Consider the following 15148-nt stretch of genomic DNA (forward strand, 5'->3'; position numbering starts at 1 on the left):
TATACTCTACTGTAACAGGTGTTAACTGCAGTGTGAGCATTATATAGTGATACAGTAGCTAAATGCAGTTACAACGAGTCACTTTGTAGCAATTCACTTGCTCCATAAAGTGGGTGTAAGTTTCACCCACCTGTCCTTTTTATTAGGGTGGTAGCCTGGCCAGGTTAAAACTCAAATTCCCATAGTTCCTTGCTATCACCATCTGTTCATCCTCTCCCCCCATTGGCTCATTCAGATATCCACTCCTCCAATCTCAGAGCTCCTTGGAAGCCAAAACCTGTTTAAAGCTGGCTGGCTAGGCCAGGAAAAAGCCTCTTTCTTCTCTTGAGGAATCCATTTTACAAACAGTACATTATTTAATTACAGTGTAACTGTAACTTTATTTTAGATAAATACAGGTGCATCTATTTACTCTTTTGTTAATCTTGTACTTTGTCTAAAACTTTCTTTTATGTTTACACTGTTATTTGTTTAAGTTTAGTTGCTGTTCAAGGTCTGTTTAGGGTTTGTTTTTGTTAGTGTGCTCAGTCTTCATTTTGTTCCTGATCCTCCTGATAATTTTCAAACGGCTGTTCACCATTCAACCCGGTACTACTCGACTCACCATTTTCTATGATTGCTGTTTTTTCATCAATCTTCACCCATCGTCATCAGTACAGGACTCTATTCGGCACTTCTTTATTTGTTGGTGAGATTATCCATTTTCTGTTTGTTGGTTTTTTTCTACTTTACTTTAATACTTTGGTTCCTGTCATTTTGGTTTTGTTGTTTTGTTACTTTGGCTTTCATGTGCATTGCTTCACTGGACTTGTCAGGCCTAAATTTCATTTATCATCCATTGCCATCAAGACTGTCTTTGTGATTGGTTTCCCGTATACTTATTCATTCACCTTTTTCTCTTTTGCCTGTCAGTGTGTTGGTTTTGTATTGGTGTGGTTTTGGGTTTATTGGAGGCCCACCGGACACCGCATTCATTTCTCTTTAGTGTTAGTTTGTTTGGATGTTTTGTTTAGTTCTCTTTACTTTCTTACTCACCTGTACCTTCCACTAAATGTTCTCTGCAATAAGTTGTTGTCCTTATATTTCACTTATTACATTAAAGTTTACAACAATAAACCGTTTGTTCGTGAAATTGACACCTCTGATGTCCCTGCTTTTGCCGTCTGTCATTCTTGCTGACTTAATTGTAGTTATTGGGCCAGTAGTATCTCCTTAGGAAGGACAGTACAACTGCTTCTCAGTTGCGCAGAGTGATCGCTACAACTTCCTACCCCCATATGCTTAAGCAAGCTTTCCTGTGCTTCGCTTTGCTTTCACTATGCTTTACTATCAAGGCCCTTTGTTATCTTTTTTTATTTGGTTTACAATTTCTCAAGAACAGCGTTTATTGCAAAATTTAAAAACCTGAGCATCGGTGCAAATAATGAATTCAAGTTTTACACAGCACTGCCTGTTACTTCTCTCTCCCCTTTAACCTCAGTGATCATCTGCAGCCAATCTATGAGATCTGAGTCACAACACCGGTGAACAGGGTGGCAGGGCAGGGACCAGCAACCACACACAGCCCAAGAGAGCATCTAAACCACAATGAAAGAGCCAGGCTCGATATGTGGTTTTATAAAGCTCTCATCTCGCTGACAGGGGACAGAATCCGTTAGGTTATTGTCATAACCCTGGTTCCCTGAAATAGAAATGGACCTTGTGGCAGCGGTCCAGATAGGCATACACATTAAAAAAATCTGAAATAAGCACTAAATTTAAACTTATTGTGTAAAAATATGCATAACAATCTTGCTGCACAGCTTGTCTGCCTCCTCTCCTGCCCAATAGGGTATTACTGCATGCAGCCTGCAGCGGCTGTCTCGTAGAGGAAGTTGAAATTGTCACATGGTATGTAGTATGTAGTGGGAGGTATGGCAGTTGTATAAACAAGGAAGTAAAGCTTAAAACTGTGCTTTCATTAATAACCAACAGCAGAAATAAAGCTTAAACTGTGTGTAATTTTAAAATGTATGTAATGTTAAAATTCTATTGCACTTCAGCGTCTGTCTGAATGGGGTATTTAATGAAATGATGTGTCATGTTTCAAACTCCTGCGCTGGTATCTCATGTAACTGCTTTTAAAGTATGTTTGTTTTTATCTAAATACATTTTGTACCAGATATTGTTTGTATTTGTTCACTTTCTCTGGCGGATGCACCTTTGCTCCCTTACCAAGAAGCGCTACAGTACTTTATAGTAAAATTATACTACATCATAGTAGTATTTTATAGTAATACAATATTACTATAATTGTATTGGTAGCATGTTCTACAGCTAGTTGATGAATGACAGACACACCATTGTTAAAACACTTCCCTGGGACATGGTTTTATTACCTGTGATAGTTGGATCCAATTTAAAATCTGGAAGTAGCCTTTTCAATGCTCTTAGGATATTCACAGAGGCTTTATACATACATAAGAACATAAGAAAGTTTACAAACGAGAGGAGGCCATTCGGCCCATCTTGCTCGTTTGGTTGTTAGTAGCTTATTGATCCCAAAATCTCATCAAGCAGCTTCTTGAAGGATCCCAGGGTGTCAGCTTCAACAACATTACTGGGGAGTTGATTCCAGACCCTCACAATTCTCTGTGTAAAAAAGTGTCTCCTATTTTCTGTTCTGAATGCCCCTTTTTCTAAACTCCATTTGTGACCCCTGGTCCTTGTTTCTTTTTTCAGGCTGAAAAAGTCCCTTGGGTCGACACTGTCAATACCTTTTAGAATTTTGAATGCTTGAATTAGGTCGCCACGTAGTCTTCTTTGTTCAAGACTGAACAGATTCAATTCTTTTAGCCTGTCTGCATATGACATGCCTTTTAAGCCTGGAATAATTCTGGTCGCTCTTCTTTGCACTCTTTCTAGAGCAGCAATATCTTTTTTATAGCGAGGTGACCAGAACTGAACACAATATTCAAGATGAGGTCTTACAAGTGCATTGTACAGTTTTAACATTACTTCCCTTGATTTAAATTCAACACTTTTCACAATGTATCCGAGCATCTTGTTAGCCTTTTTTATAGCTTCCCCACATTGCCTAGATGAAGACATTTCTGAGTCAACAAAAACTCCTAGGTCTTTTTCATAGATTCCTTCTCCAATTTCAATATCTCCCATATGATATTTATAATGTACATTTTTATTTCCTGCGTGCAGTACCTTACACTTTTCTCTATTAAATGTCATTTGCCATGTGTCTGCCCAGTTCTGAATCTTGTCTAGATCATTTTGAATGACCTTTGCTGCTGCAACAGTGTTTGCCACTCCTCCTACTTTTGTGTCGTCTGCAAATTTAACAAGTTTGCTTACTATACCAGAATCTAAATCATTAATGTAGATTAGGAATAGCAGAGGACCTAATACTGATCCCTGTGGTACACCGCTGGTTACCACACTCCATTCTGAGGTTTTTCCTCTAATCAGTACTTTCTGTTTTCTACATGTTAACCACTCCCTAATCCATGTACACGTGTTTCCTTGAATCCCAACTGCGTTCAGTTTGAGAATTAATCTTTTGTGCGGGACTTTGTCAAAAGCTTTCTGGAAATCTAAATAAACCATGTCATATGCTTTGCAATTATCCATTATCGATGTTGCATCCTCAAAAAAATCAAGCAAGTTAGTTAGGCACGATCTCCCTTTCCTAAAACCATGTTGACTGTCTCCCAGTACCCTGTTACCATATAGGTAATTTTCCATTTTGGATCTTATTATAGTTTCCATAAGTTTGCATATAATAGAAGTCAGGCTTACTGGTCTGTAGTTACCTGGTTCAGTTTTGTTTCCCTTTTTGTGGATCGGTATTACGTTTGCAATTTTCCAGTCTGTCGGTACCACCCCTGTGTCAAGAGACTGCTGCATGATCTTGGTTAGCGGTTTGTAAATTACTTCTTTCATTTCTTTGAGTACTACTGGGAGGATCTCATCCGGCCCAGGGGATTTGTTTATTTTAAGAGCTCCTAGTCCCTTTAACACTTCTGCCTCAGTTATGCTAAAGTTATTTAAAACTGGATAGGAACTGGATGACATGTGGGGCATGTTGTCAGTATCTTCCTTTGTAAAAACATGTGAAAAGTAATCATACGCGTTACTGCTTTCTGAGGTAGGCTATTAATAACATATGCACTGCAAATCTGATGAGGGACATCCTAAATAAATGAAGAAGTGCTCTGTTGTTACCTTCATAATCACCATGCTGGACCCCAATCTCTGCAACTATATGACAGGTGCAAAAAAAGGTGAGCATTGAAAGACACATTTTCTTAACCATAGAGCATTTCCATTTTTTTAAACACATTTTTTAAGAGCATGCTTTACTGACACAATTGTACTGTCTCTCATTTTATCTTCCAATAACAAATGAATAACGTAAACAAGGAGGAACCAATGACACAACCAATGTTTGTGTAGAAACTGTGAAAGCAAGGGTATTGAATACAAAGTAAAAATGCTCTCTACTCAGATCCTTTCCAAAATGTTTTTTTTTTTTCCTGTAAGGAACAAGGAGTTATTTCAGATGGAAGTTTAACATTTACTAACAAATTGTCTAATTTTCTCATATCTTACGTAACAAAAGGTTTTGATGAGCTAGTAGAATCAAACCAAAGATTGATTAACTGCCATACAACCCTTAGCAAAGCACACTGCATGTAATCAAGAATTATATACAAGTTTGGAATGAACATCAAACCACTAGGCTCCTTAATTCCAACAAAATAAAAAACAAAAAACATCAGAATGATAATTCATGTTTCAAAATGATGCATGAAATCATTAGGCAACTCAGGAAGGTGGATGAATATGTGTAGCCACGTTTAGTTACCCTATTAGAATGTGAATCCTTGTTTAGAAAAAAAGTGTATTGGCAAGATTTTTTTTTTCTTTAACAGATAGTAATCATTGTTGTAAGTTGTACTTTAATAGGTTTTGTTTGCATGCAAGGCAAGGGAGGAATTCCAGCTATCAGGACAAAACTGATTAATGAAGAGAAACTGCTGCCAAGGAGTGTGTGGAGAAGTGCCTTGCAGTGTGCAGGTGTAGTGCTCAGGAATAACACACGCAAGACAGTGAAAGTTCAATAAAACAGCTCCTTTATTTAGCTGGGTTGCGTGTCAAAAACATGGCTCTACACAGCCACGTGCATCTCTCCATGCAAAACAAAGGTTTCAGTCCTGAAATAATACGACACTCTATAATAACACCCAACACAGCCACGGTCACTTCTCCAGACAGTGAGTGCTCATGTGCTGGTGGGGTGAAAGATAAGTTTGTGAAACAGTGGTGCAGTGTAGTCTGGGTTTTGGTGCTGGCTGGTAGCGACAGCTCCTGGTTAGTGTTAGCCGTCTATCAGTGACAAAAGACAAACAGCACAATCAAACTAACAAAACACTAAACTCATGATAATCAATTACTTCCATTTTCTAAATGGGTCCTTTCAGTAACCAAATAAAGGAACAGATAGCACGGCCACTTCCCCTAAATACCCTCAGTCACACCCTCTTTCGGTGGAGCGGCCAATCCCATATCCTCCAATTCGTGACTGACACATCGCCTACCATATTAAGGCGATGACTTCTGGTATTGCGACTGTAAGATGCCCAGAGCTGTGTTGTCCTCTAACACTGTAGCTCTGGGTTGGTTGCTTGGTGGGCCTGCAGTGTGTAAAAGAAGCAGTCGGCTGATGGCACACGCTTCGGAGGACAGCATGTGTTCGTCTTCGCCGCTCCTGAGTTAGCATGGGTGTGGTGGCGGTGAGCTGAGCCTAAAAACAATTGGCTATTCCAAATTGGGGAGAAAATGATAAAAACAACTGCTGACTACTAAATTAAAAAAATTTAATAATACAATGAATCCAAGAAGAGGCTGTTGTCAATTCCATCCAGCAAGGCCAAGGTTTCTCCAGTCAAGGTACTTCGAACGATGTGTCTGATCATCTTGGACTGTCAACAAAGAGGTGAAGTGTCCATTTTTTCCCATCAGCACAATGAAATGTCCACCTTGAGTTCCTCCGTCCAGCAGGTTGCCTAATGATGCATCACTAAAAACCACTAGTTTCAGCGATTCTTCATTGCCTAGTGACTGAAATGTCAGTGTTACTTCATCTGATTTTAATTTGAGAATGACCTTGTTAGCTTCATGTATGCTGTGTACTGTAGGATGTTTAATGGACGACGCTAAGCTGCAAGCATCAAACATCACATCAGGCCTACTCTACCGGGCCACCCAGACTATCTGATCTACTTTAGATCTGAACTTGTCAATCTCTGTCTGATTTAAAGGAGCGTCCCGTTGTAAGGTTCTTGGCTGATCTATTTGCAGGTTCTTAACATAGTCGTGTTTTTGCAGTAATATTGCTCCCTCAACATGGGTAAGGCCTATGTCTGTATAGGAGAATGTGTCATTTTCTTCACAACCCACCTGAAAGACAGATCTTATTTGTGGAACCACAGTGTGTGCAAATTCGGATGCGACTTCCCAAATTAAATTGGACATAGATATAACATGGAAACTGTCTACACGAGAGAGGTCGACAGAAGCTGTTGACCCAGATATGGAAACCAGGTTATAATATTTCAGGTTATGGATTGATGCATAATCTGTCACTATTGGTGTGTTATCACCAGTCTCAGTATCACACATGGTCTCCTTTGGTAATGCATTATCAGCATTGGCTAATGCCAAGTCAGGGTTGCTATCAGTTGTGCTAGTCACCTCTTTGGGAGCAGCTTTATGCAGTCTAGATTGGTGTGCTCCAACATAGGATCCCCCATGCCTCACAAATATCACCACATCATCTTGGCCAATGACAGTACCAGGCCCTTTCCACTCTGTATTGTCTGGGTGCTTGAAAAACACCTTGTCACCTGTGTAATATTTCTCTTCATTTGGTCAAGTTCTGTCTGAGCATTCAGCCAGTGTGAATGATGAGGAGGTCGGTCAATCAGCACAGTTGGGAGATTTGGATTTTGTTGACATGGGCTGTATTCATGAACATTGATTTTTTGCCATAAGGGCCCAATCAAGTGCAGTCTCCCAATCACATCCATTGTTGTGTTTCACCTTTAAAATAATTTTTGTCAATGTTTGGTTATGGCGCTCCAACAGACCATTGCTCCAGGGACTGTAAGCTGCAGTTTTGATTTAAATATTGAAGTTTTCAGTCATGTCTCTCATTTCATTGTTATTAAATTCCCCACCATTGTCTCTATACAGTTTTTGTGGTGCACCATTTACAGTACATTTATCCATTAATGAAGACTGTTCTTCACAATTTCAGAGGGTTGTTTTGTCCTCAATACGCTTCCAGCATTGAATCGGGTGAAGTGATCTATGATGTGTAGATACTACACCCTGTTTTCCAGCTCAAGAAGGTCCACTGCTACCGTTTCATTATACTCTGTGGCCATGGGCAAACCAATGGCAGGTTTGGGCTGTGGTTTCTTGTATTTCATGCATGTTTCACAACTATTCACAATCTACTTTAAAATATCAAAATTGTCACTGTCTGTGTTTCCTGAACAGTTCAACAGCTGCTGAAGTCTGTCCACCAAGGCATGACCGAACAGTAAAGCTTTACCAGCACTTTTTGTTTTTCACTTCTGGTCATGTCTTCTGTGACAGCTAGGACATCATTGTCTGTAACCCTAACAGCCCTTTCAGTGTCATTGCTGAGAATGTTAACACAGTAATGTCCACTGGGGGTGAGCCCTAGTGTAACTGGTTGCTCAAACATGACTGCTTTCTCATTTTGGAGTTCCAACAATGCTCCTGCCCTTTTTAGGGAAGTTTTGCTCAGTAGTGAAGGAACGTCTGCTGGGACCACTTCTGCATCGATATTACACTTAGTGTTTCCAGTTTTAGCAGGAATTGTAACTCGTTGAAAAGAGTGTATGACTCCAAATTGAAGGCTTTATTACTTTGTGATTTGGAGAATGTTTTCAAATAATGTTCAAGCTATTTTTCTCCACAAACAGTCCATTTACAGGCAGTATCAATTACAGCTGATCCCAATGACTCAACTACAAAGATTTCAACATCGGAAGGAGAGTCCTTGGTAAACAATGTGATATTACATTGTTCAGCACTGTTACCAGTAGTTACATCGGGATCTTTCTCTGTCATATTGACATTTTCAGCTTTGTGAGGACAGTCTTTTGCCCGATGAAAAATGCTTTGACAAATTGTGCACCGTGTTCGTTTTCCATATCTATTCAATGGATTTCAATTGCACTCCTGCTACTGATTAACTGTTTTGCTGTCGGTAACGAGAACTACCTCCACTTATGTTTTGTTCAGTGAAATACATTGTGTCCTGTTTCAATGTATTCCTTTGGTAAGACAAGCTTGTCTTACAAAAAAGTTTGAATAAGCCTCATAGGCATTATCTTTAGCTTCCTTCAGAAATGCACAGTCAAGAGCATCCAGTAAAGTTTTCATACTGGTATCTCGATTCAAATCAGCCGCGGCAATCTCCAGCACCATATCCTTGGCTTTCCCGGTGAGAGAGAGAGTGAGACAGCCAGTGTCTGCTTTTCCTTACCTAGGTCTGTAACATGCCGCCAAATTTCAAGTTCAATTTTCCACCATCGTTGTTCATCAGATGCAGGTGGAAGCTTGAAGTTGTTAACCATCCTCTGCTACCATTTGTTAAATGAATAATAAGACAGCTTGTTAACATCACAGCCTTTGCCTTGCCATACAAGAAATAAAGAAACATCCTCTCTCCCATTCACCCCCGGAAATGGAACTAATATTCAAAGCATAGTAACAAGGAAATAAAAGGGTTATGGGAAGCATCTAAAGGAATTTAATTATTATGATCAAATTAGGTAATTATACTGGTAACTTAACACCTCTGAACCACAAATGTATTAACTTATGAAAAAAAGTGTGAAACAGTGCTATTAAATAACTGTGAACCAGCTGATACCTTGTCGCATGGATGGCTTGGTGGAGACATCAGACCAGGAATGACAACAATACTGCAAGGTATGAAGCACTGGTGCCCGAGTTTAATATTCAAATAAAAACTTTAAACAGAACAGAAACAAAACACTTTGCCACAAAACAAACAGGCACAGTCGCCAAAATAAACAAACATTAAATAATCAAAACAAATACTATGCGGTACAGCCATCAGCTCAGGATAAGTTGTTTTTCTGTATTTTTCAGTTCTCACTTTCTCTGTTCCTCCCCTGAACAAACCCCAATCTAGAATTTGAGGTTTCTGCTTCTTATGCAGCTGTGCCTGGACTCGATTGCTTGTTAAATCATTCAGTCAGGCCCAGGCACAGTCTGCACTTGAAGTACTTTGGCAGGGATGACAATTAGCCCTTAAAACAGCTGTGCACAAATACATAGATATTAAACACTAATAACACCACACCCCATGCACCAATACATACACACATTTAAATAATAATAACATGCCACAAGTACACAATAATACATATAAACACAGGGGCCGGGGTACCCCGTCACATATGCCACTCCTTGTGTGCAGCACACATGGCCTCAAAGGTCAGGGCAGTCCAGACATGGCGGTGGTGCTGGCACTGCAATGCTGCTCTCAGCACGGGACACTCCAGCAGTAGCAGCGGCCACAGCACTGAAAGACCCCCACGGGGTGACGAGCAGGCGTCCCCAGGCATTGCAGGCTCGGCAGCCCAAGGCATTGCAGGACAGGACAGGACAGGAGCTGAACCTCAGGAAGTAGCTCCAGTTCCTTTTGTGGTGGAGGTGGAAGCAACAGGTGCAGCTCTACCTCGATCGCTGCCACTCTGGTATATATCGCACTTGAGGCTTGGGCTTTCCCCTCTTGGGTTCTGGAGCTAGTACAGGCTTCTTTTTTCCCCTCCGGACCCTCTTATTTTGGACGTCCTCTGATTGTCTTCTGGCATCGGGGATAGTGGATCATCCAGGTTAGTATATAAATACCAGAGGACCATCTCGGAGATGTCCGGCAATGTTGTCGGGTTGTGCCACTCTTCCCAAGGAGTCCACCGGTCCCCATCCCTCTGCTCCAAAATGTTAATGGCCATGGGGACCCTCTGCTTGGGTGCCCCTTTGTTTCTGAGGAACCACTCCATTAGGGTGATCGTGTCCACCTCCATTCTATGCACAAAAAAAATAAAAATAAAATGTATACCTGCAGTACTTTTCCTGGCCTGCGTCCATGGAGGCACTGTATCCCACTTCCGGACAGCTTATGTCACAGATAGCTTGGTGGTGACATCAGAGCAGGAAGAGAATGACAGCAATATTGTGAGGTATAAAGCACTGGTGCTCGTGTTTAATAATCAAATACAAATTTTAAACAGAACACAAACAAAACACTTTGCCACAAAACAGAATGGCACAGTGGCCAAAATAAACAAACAACAAAGAATCAAAACAAATACCATGCCCAATTTCCCCCTGAAAATCAGTACCCCTATTTATGATAAATGTTATTGCTTATGGTCATTGGCTGTTCTGTACTTATCAAATCATATTTGTGTGTGCTTGTGATTGCTGTTGTCTCTTTGTGTCTTTCCAGGAATGTTTGCTAACATCTATTAAAATAAAATCAGAAAATAGGGGCCTGTAAGAAAAAGCACTCAAGATGTATTTGTGTGCTTCATTCTGTAACGCAAGTGGGCAGCTTGGCAGTATGCCAAACATCTAACCTTTTCAGACAGGCTAGCTAAACTCATGCTCCTGTCATATTTATTGAGAAATACAATATGTGACAAAATAGTTATTTCCCTAGGTCAGTTTGAACCATTAAAAAATATATATGTCAGGTGAACTACCTACAGCAAAACCTCTGTTACTCTGTTATCCAAACTAATTGGGACCAGGGGTTGTCTGCATAATCAGATCATTTGATTAATCAAATTATAGTTGTGTGACAAAGTGCCCGCCCCTGTGTGTATTTGGTGTTGTATGTTGTTTGTTAATGTTGGTGCATAGTCATTGGTACACGGGATATAAATGGGTCTGTGTAACACAAGTGTTTAAAATGTATATTTGTATTTAGGCAAGAGGATTGCACAGCACTTCACATGCAAGTAAAAAGTAATAATATGTGAGCACGGGGAATTGCACTTTATTAATTCACATGCAGTTATACCGAGACTCCAATTGAATGATTGATTAGCAATCGAGTCTCGGTACAGCTGCATAAAAGCAGCATGTTTTCACTCACTCGGGGTTGTGTGTTCGGTGAGAGGAGAATGGGATTGGAGACAGAGGTAATAATAATAATAATAATAATAGTAGGTAAAATAGAAGCTCATCGTGTTTTGCCTGTATAGTCTGTTTTGTTTGTCTTTTTTGTTTTGGTGAATGTGCTTTGTCCTTTGTTTTTGTTTGTTACAACCTTTTTATTTACTGTTCTGTTAATTCATTAAATGCTGAGCACAAGGAAGCGTTCAGCTTCACCAAAACTCCACCTCTCTTTGGTTATTTCCTGGTTCCTGTTTCTGGTCTGACGTCCCCCACTTCGGCCGTCTTTGTGACAAGTTGTAACATTTCTTATTTGATTTTACTAGTCAAGAAACCTCCTAAAACACACACCCCTTAACATTTAAACACATGCTATACACTATTGCACTATACTGTAAATACAATTTTTCTTATGACAACAAGGCAAAGGAGCACTACAAAAAAGCAAAAACACACCACAGGATGTATAGTCCAGATATGTCCCAATAGCTGTATGTTTAGCGGTGTTGTTAGATAGGCTACAGTTGTTGCCAAATGTTTTGCACCACCCTATAGAATGAACTAATTTGGCTTCATAAAGTCAAATCTGCCGAATAATGTTATGTTAACATATTGAATTACATACCACTTTGTAGTTTTCCATATACTTTATGGAAAACTGACAAATTCAAAAACTGGGACATTTCCAAATCTAGCATGAAATATTGTACTACTATTATGGCTTCTGGTAGACTTTTGCAATCTCATCTTGTAGTTTCTTTGATTGCATGATGTTAAATAAAAGATCTAATTTTTGTTCATATAGGTTTTTTTTTTAAAAAATGATGTCTAAATCCTAAAATTCTAGGTGAGGTTATTCAGAACTTGATCCCATGGCTGTAGTGAAATCTGCAGAAAGGAGCACTGTACAGTACATGTAAGTCTTCCATTCACACTGTCTACTGTCATGGTGTAAGGAGAGACATGGTGAAAATGTTCTTCAATCCCATTAAGCAAAGGGAACACTTTTCATACAAAAGCTAAAGGCTGTATCGAGTGCTATTAACACCAAACCAAAGCCCTTAAAAAACGATCAAACGATTTCTGATTGCAAGGAAGACCATGTTTGTCAAGACTTTAAAAGATAAGTAGAAATAACAGAGTGTAATAGGTGACATTGGGATTTAATAAAGTAAACTACAATCAAAGAAACAATTTTTAATCCGTCCAGTATGCACCCATCACATATCTGCCCTAACTGTTTATCTGCCATGATCAATCTCTCTCAGTAACGTCACCACATGTGCAGCGCTATGCAAAATGGCTACAGGAAAGCGAAAGCTTGTTGTGCTTGCAATTCAAAGTTTCTTTTCTTTTGTAACCCTACAAATTTTGCTGCTGTGTAAATTACCGACGCTAATATAAGTGTATACAGCACTGTGGCAGGGCATGAAGAGGTTTTTTTTGCGTAAATGTATATTGTAAATAGTGTGTATTTATTGTAATGAATTAATGATGTGTCTGATTCTCCTGGGAGGGTCTGCCTGCTGTGTGTGATTATCAGGTCTGGAATCTAAATCAGCAGGCAGGTGTGCTCCAGCAGGTCGTCAGGCATAAAAAGATTCAATTTATTCACCTCAGGGCTGCTGCAAAACCAAAGCCAACTGGGCTAAAAGCTGAAATTTGCTGACGTGTGAGTAAGTGAGCGAGTGGGTGAGTGAGAACCAGAACCAGGGTTGGATATAGAAGATTGAGTAAGCAAGTCGAAACCACGACAGCCAGGCCAGTAACCGAAGTTTGTTTATTATTGAACAGCATTTCATGCAGTGTGTAGTATGCGCTCCTTACACTGCCATTGCTGGTAGAGTCACGTGAGCTGTTCAGTGTGCTGATATGTAAATAAATCCTGTTCACCTACGGGGAATATCAACTTAAACCTCCGTCTCAATCTCCTGCCTGTCACTGAAATCTCAAAACAATAATTGTGTGAATGTAGTCTTTGTTACAACTGTGTTGATGGTATTTAAAACAGGATTCATTTATGTGACTTTTTACATATCCACCCTTACTCTGGTCGCACCGCAGTCAGACTGCTGTATTTATTTGAATCTTTGTGAACAGGAACGAGCTTGGCGTAGACTCTGAACTATGATTTAGCCCTCTTTAGTTTGTTGTGTTTCACAGTGTGGCTCCAGTTCCATGGGTTTATGACAGCACCAAATTCAACACATTTATTTCAAAGAAAGACCAAAAAACAAACACTCGAGAATCCTTTGCACTGAGGGATCGAGGCCTTCTTTTTAAATGAGAATATTTGCCGGGGGTTGAATAGGTAAATAATTAAAAAGATAAATAACAAAAGAAAATTCAAGGCAGACTTTCGGCAGAGTTTTATACCTCACTGCTGCAATGTCAAGTGCTCAGGGGTATTTGCACATGAAAGGTAAAAACAACAACTGTAGATTTTCCTTCCCTGTTGTTTTTGAGGTGATTAGTCAGTTACTTTCATGACAAAAGATTATCCAAAACCTTCATCTGCATTATTGTTATCATAGAAAAAAATCTAGAAACCCTGAGGTTTCAGTTTCTCTCAAGCCCTTCACATGTGCTATATGTGCACTACTGAAAACAGAGTGTGTGGACAAACTCTCTGGTTGGCCAAAATTGTCTAGGTACCACAACACTGCTCCCAGTCTTAGTACCACATCACACTATTATTTAAAATGTTACAGTCAATGTAATGTAGTCCATTTCATAAACACAATAACACACTGGCCGGCGTGCAGTTCTACCGACTCACATTCACTTCGAAGGGGTTTCAAGACACTTTCTCCTGGGGCAAGCTTACTACCAAACGTTCCATGAGCTTATTCCTATTGCAAACCAAAGACAAAGCAGAAGGCAGGCTTGGAATATGTTTGCTATATTTCTAAAAAAAATAAAATAAATTTGAAACAGGAAATGCTGCGACTGCTGTAAAGATGCAAATGGCTAAAACTAAAATGGTGTTGAACATACAGTAAGAACATAAGAAAGTTTACAAACCAGAGGAGGCAATTCGGCCCATCCTGTTCGTTTGGTCCCTTCAAGTAGCTTCTTGAAGGACCCCAGGGTGTCAGCTTCAACAACATTACTGAGGAGTTGGTTCCAGACTCCCACAATTCTCTGTTCTTGACAAAGAACATCTTCAGATGCTAATCAAACTATTTAAATTCCTGGCCTTCAAAAAATGACGTCACACACACACCTGTCTGCAGCAATGTATTTACTTCAAAAACTACTATTTAAGTATAAATGCTATGATTATTGTTTCTGATCAAAAACTGAAATGTGTATATACCAGCTCTTACCAATACAATAATGTATCCAATCCTTCTTTGAACCAGCTTTCTGACGCTTCAAAAATAAAAATCCAGTGCCTCTGCTTTAGTCAGAAATCACTTTTTTAGTAGAATGGTGGAATCCTGTCATCTGGACTTGACATTGTGCTTATTTTATAATTTATATGAAAAAAAAAACCCACCATAAATAATGACCTCACAATTTTTCCATTAACGCTAGTTTGATTCAGGTTTGTCTGAATTGCGCAGGCTTTTGTCTTGTTTTTTTTGTCAACCCGGCTGAAGACAATTGGCTGGAGTTGAGCGTTAGCTTGGCTACTGAGACCAGAGCACTTGATTGCTCAGCAGCTGAAGCAATGCATTAACTGCAGACCAATCAGGGCGCTAAAAGCGCCCGTGAAGCAATGTTGTTTCTGTTTGCCAAAAAAGTCATTTATAACATCTTCAGTGACCGTGCACTGAGCAGGTTCTCCTGCAAATAATGTCCAGCTCTACCAGTAAAACCGGTACAGAATCAGTTTGTCTCACTGTCCTATTGCAGCCGCTTAAGAGCGAATGAGACTGAGGTTTTGAACAGAAGT

The sequence above is a fragment of the Polyodon spathula genome, chromosome 1 (genome assembly GCF_017654505.1).
Source record: "Polyodon spathula isolate WHYD16114869_AA chromosome 1, ASM1765450v1, whole genome shotgun sequence".
Lineage (NCBI taxonomy): Eukaryota > Metazoa > Chordata > Actinopteri > Acipenseriformes > Polyodontidae > Polyodon > Polyodon spathula.